We start from the raw sequence: 4,966 nt of genomic DNA, 5'->3' as shown, positions 1-4,966 counted from the left end.
TTTGCCCTATTTATTTTCTTTTAGTTTCTGATTTTAAGTTTGGTATCCCTTTAGTGTTTCTCTTCTTATTTTCAAAAATTTTTGCATTTTTCTCCTTTTTTTTGTTTTATTTTCGAAAATTTTTAGGTTATTTGTTCATCTTTATTTTCGAATTTTTTTAGGTTAATTGTTTACATTATTTTATTTTATTTCTTTTTACATAGGATATTGATGAGCAGATAATGTATACCCTTTTAGGCATTGTTTTTACATAGTTTTTAGTATGTTTTAGTTACTTTTTATTATATTTTTATTTGTTTTTATTCAAAAATCACATTTCTGGACTTTACTATGAGTTTGTGTGTTTTTCTGTTATTTCAGGTATTTTCTAGCTGAAATTGAGGGACCTGAGCAAAAATCTAATTCAGAGGTTGAAAAAGGACTGCAGATGCTGTTGGATTCTGACCCTCCTGCACTCGAAGTGGATTTTATGGAGCTACAGAAGCCCAATTGGCGTGCTCTCAATGTTAGAAAGTAAACATCTTGGGCTTTCCAGCAATATATAATAGTCCATACTTTGTCCGAGATTTGATGGCCCAAACTGGCGTTCAAAGCCAGCCTAAAACTTTCTGGCGAAAAACGCCAAAACTGGCACCAAACTGGAGTTAAACGCCAAAACTGGCACCCAAGTTGGTGTTTCACTCCAAGAATAGCCTATGCACGTGAAAGCTTCAATGCTCAGCCCAACACACACCAAGTGGGCCCCGAAAGAGGATTTCTATAGTATCTACATTTAGTTACTCATTTTCTGTAAACCTATGTTACTAGTCTAGTATAAAAACTACTTTTAGAGATTTATTTTATATCTTTGGATCACTTTTGATCTTTGATCATCTTATGTAACTTTGACACTTTGGAACCTCCATTGGAGGCTGGCCTCACGGCCATGCCTAAACCTTTTTCACTTATGTATTTTCTACGATGAAGTTTCTACACCTCATAGATTAAGGTGAGGAGCTCTGCTATTCTTCAAGAATTAATGGAAGTACTATTGTTTTCTTTCAATTCACGCCTACTTCTTCTCCAAGATATACTTTTGTACTTAATTCAGTTAAGTCAGAATGAAGGGGTGACCTGTGACAATCACCCACTATCTTCGTTACTCGCTTAGCCAAGATCCGCGTGCCTGACAACCACAAGCGGTCTACATGATGTTCAACGTAGTCATTGGATGACAGCCGAAGTATATTCTCTTGGATATCTAATACACGGACCGAGTCCGTGAGATTAGTATCTTCGTGGTATAGGCTAGAACCATTGGCTGCATTCCTGAGATCTGGAAAGTCTAAACCTTGTCTGTGGTATTCCGAGTAGGATCTGGGAAGGGATGACTGTGAAGAGCTTCAAACCTGCGAATGTTGGGCGCGGTGACAGTGTGCAAAAGGACAATGGTCTTACTCTGATGCTAGCGGGAACCGACAGATGATTAGCCGTGCGGTATCTGTACCTGGTATTTTTCATCCGAGACGAGAAATCCGACAGTTGATTAGCCGTGCAGAGATCGTACCTGGTATTTTTCATCCGAGAGGATCATACAGCTTGTCATGGAAGGGAGCATGAATGGTTGGAAGAAGACAGTAGGAAAGCAGAGGTTCAGAAGCAACAAAGCATCTCCAAACGCTTATCTGAAATTCTCACCAATGAATTACATAAGTACCTTTATCTTATTTTCTGTTTTATTTATCTTTTAATTATCAAAACCTCATAACCATTTGAATTTTCCTGACTGAGATTTACAAGATGACCATAGCTTGCTTCAAGTCGACAGTCTCCGTGGGATCGACCCTTACTCATGTAAGGTATTACTTGGATGACCCAGTGCACTTGCTGGTTAGTTGTGCAGAGTTGTGAAAAGTGTGAATCACAATTTCGTCCACCACGTTTTTGGCGCCATTGCCGGGGATTGTTCGAGTTTGGACAACTGACGGTTCATCTTGCTGCTTAGATTAGGTATTTTTATTTTATGTTTAAGCCTTTTAATTTTATTTTCGAAAAAATTCAAAAAAAGGGGTTTGTTCTTCAAAATTTTTAAGAATGAATTCTAGAGTTTCATGAGATATGTTGAAGCCTGGCTGGCTGTTAAGCCATGTCTAATCTTTTGGATTGAGGTTTCCACTTATCTTTGCAGGAGCCTTTTGGTTCCCATCAATTTGGTTGTTGTATGTAATGCTCTGCTAAAGCTTGGCTGGCCATTTGGTCATGTCTAATTCTTTTGGACCAAAGCTTTAGACTAACATTGCATGATTCCTGGAATTCTTATTAAAAATTTTGTATCTCTTTATTTTTTTTTTCCAAAATAATTTCAAAAAATACAAAAAATTTAATAAAACCTTAAAAACCAAAAATTTTGTGTTTCTTGTTTGAGTCTAATGTCAAATTTTAAGTTTGGTGTCAATTGCATATTTTAACTTTTCTTAAAATTTTCGAAAATATATGCATTGTGTTCTTTCTTGATCGTCAAGTTGTTCTTAATGATTTTCTTTGTTTGATCTTTAATTTTTCTTATTTGTTTCTTTTCTTGTTTTTCATATGCATTTTCAAATTCATAGTGTCTAAACATTAAAAATTTCTGAGTTTGGTGTCTTGCATGTCTTTCTTTTCTTAAAAATTTTCAAAAATATATTCTTGATGTTCATCATGATCTTCAAAGTGTTCTTGGTGTTCATCTTGACATTCAAAGTGTTCTTGCATGCATTTTTTGTTTTGATCTTAAATTCTTATGTCTTATGTCATTTTGTTGTTTTTATCTCTCCTCATTAAAAATTCAAAAATAAAAAATAACATCTTTCCCTTATTTCACTCATAAAATTTGAATTTTGGGTTGATCTAGTCAAAAAAAGTTTTAAAATTTAGTTGTTTCTTGTTAGTCAAGTCACAATTTCAATTTAAAAATTCTATCTTTTCAAATATTTTTCAAAAATAAAATCTTTTTCATTTTTCTTCTTAATATTTTCAAAAATTTTAAAATTGATTTTCAAAATATTTTTCTTATTTTTATTTCTTATTTTCGAAATTATTGCTAACAATTAATGTTTTGAGTCAAAAATTTCAAGTTGTTACTAGCCTATTAAGAAAGGTTCAATCTTTAACTTCTAGAATCATATCTTTTAGTTTCTTGTTAGTCAAGTCATCAACTTTAATTTCAAAAACCAAATCTTTTTAATTTCCTTTTCAATCTTTTTCAAAATAAATTTCAAATCATATCTTTTTAAAATTTCAATTTCAAAATCTTTTTCTAACCTCTTATCCTTTCAAAAATTGATTTTCAAATTTTTTTCAATTAACTACTTGACTTTTTGTTTGATTTTTTAAAAGTTTACTATTTCTTATCTTTTTCAAAACCACCTAACTACTTTTCTCTCATTAATTTCGAAAACTAACTAACAACTTTTTCAAAAATCTCTTTAATTAATTAATTTATTTAGTTTTCATATTACTTTTATTTCTTTTCTTAATTTTCGAATTATAACTTAATTAATTAAATAAAAATAAAAATATTTTTCTTCTCCCTCTTTTTAAAATTCGAAATTCTTCTCTCTCTCATCTCTCTCTATTTATTTTATTTATTTACTAACACTTCTCTTCTTCTTATAATTCGAACCCTCTCCCTCTCTCTGTGTTCGAATTCTTCTCATTCTATCTCTACCTCATTCTTCTATTCTTCTACTCACATAAAGGAATCTCTATACTGTGACATAGAGGATTCCTCGTCTTCTCTGTTCTCTTCTTTTTCATATGAGCAGGAACAAGGATAAGAACATTCTTGTTGAAGCTGATCTTGAACCTGAAAGGACTCTAAAGAGGAAGCTAAGAGAAGTTAAAGCACAACACTCTAGAGTGGACCTAACGGAAATTTTTGAAAAAGAAGAAGTTATGGCAGCCGAAAATAACAATAATGGTGCAGATGCAAGGAAGGTGCTTGGTGACTTTACTGCACCAACTTCTCACTTCTATGGAAGAAGCATCTCAATTCTTGCAATTGGAGCAAACAACTTTGAGCTTAAGCCTCAATTAGTTTCTCTAATGCAGCAGAATTACAAGTTTCATGGACTTCCATTGGAAGATCCTCATCAGTTCTTAGCTGAATTCTTGCAAATCTGTGACACTGTTAAGACCAATGGGGTTAATCCTGAGGTCTATAGACTTATACTTTTCTCCTTTTCTGTAAGAGACAGAGCTAGGACATGGTTGGACTCACAACCTAAAGAAAGCTTGAACTCTTGGGAAAAGTTGGTCAATGCTTTCTTGGCCAAATTCTTTCCACCTCAAAAGTTGAGCAAGCTTAGAGTGGAAGTCCAAACCTTCAGACAGAAGGAAGGTAAATCCCTCTATGAAGCTTGGAAAAGATTCAAGAAATTGATCAGAAGGTGTCCTTCTGACATACTTTTAGAATGGAGCATCCTATGTATATTCTATGATGGTCTGTCTGAATTATCCAAGATGTCATTGGACCACTCTGCTGGTGGATCTCTTTATCTGAAGAAGACGCCTGCAGAAACCCAGGAACTCATTGAAATGGTTGCAAATAACCAGTTCATGTACACTTCTGAAAGAAATCCTGTGAATAATGGGATGACTGAGAAGAAAGGAGTTCTTGAGATTGATACTCTGAATGCTATATTGGCTCAGAATAAAATATTGACTCAGTAAGTCAATATGATTTCTCAAGAGTCTGACTGGATTGCAAGCTGCATCCGGCAGTACTAAAGAAGCTTCCTCTGAAGGAGGAGCTTATGACCTTGAGAATCCTGGAATGGAAGAGGTGAATTACATGGGAGAATCCTATGGAAACACCTATAATCCTTCATGGAGAAAGTCCAAATTTCTCATGGAAGGATCAACAGAAGCCTCAACAAGGCTTCAATAATAATAATGGTGGAAGAAATAGGTTTAGCAATAGCAAGCCTTTTCTATCATCTGCTGAGCA

The 4,966-nt window shown here is 33.9% G+C and overlaps 1 non-coding gene across 1 annotated transcript; it reads right to left on the bottom strand.

The window, feature by feature from the left end:
• Window positions 1-4,317: 4,317 nt before the first annotated feature.
• Window positions 4,318-4,421, bottom strand: LOC148555453 (small nucleolar RNA R71). The gene has a single exon (XR_015888251.1). It is a non-coding gene; the product is annotated as a small nucleolar RNA R71 (small nucleolar RNA).
• Window positions 4,422-4,966: the final 545 nt, after the last annotated feature.

The sequence above is a fragment of the Arachis ipaensis genome, chromosome B6 (genome assembly GCF_059453495.1).
Source record: "Arachis ipaensis isolate K30076 ecotype BB chromosome B6, ASM5945349v1, whole genome shotgun sequence".
NCBI lineage: Eukaryota > Viridiplantae > Streptophyta > Magnoliopsida > Fabales > Fabaceae > Arachis > Arachis ipaensis.
The sequence above is the reverse complement of the archived record's forward strand: the minus strand, read 5'-3'. Positions and strand labels throughout refer to the sequence as shown.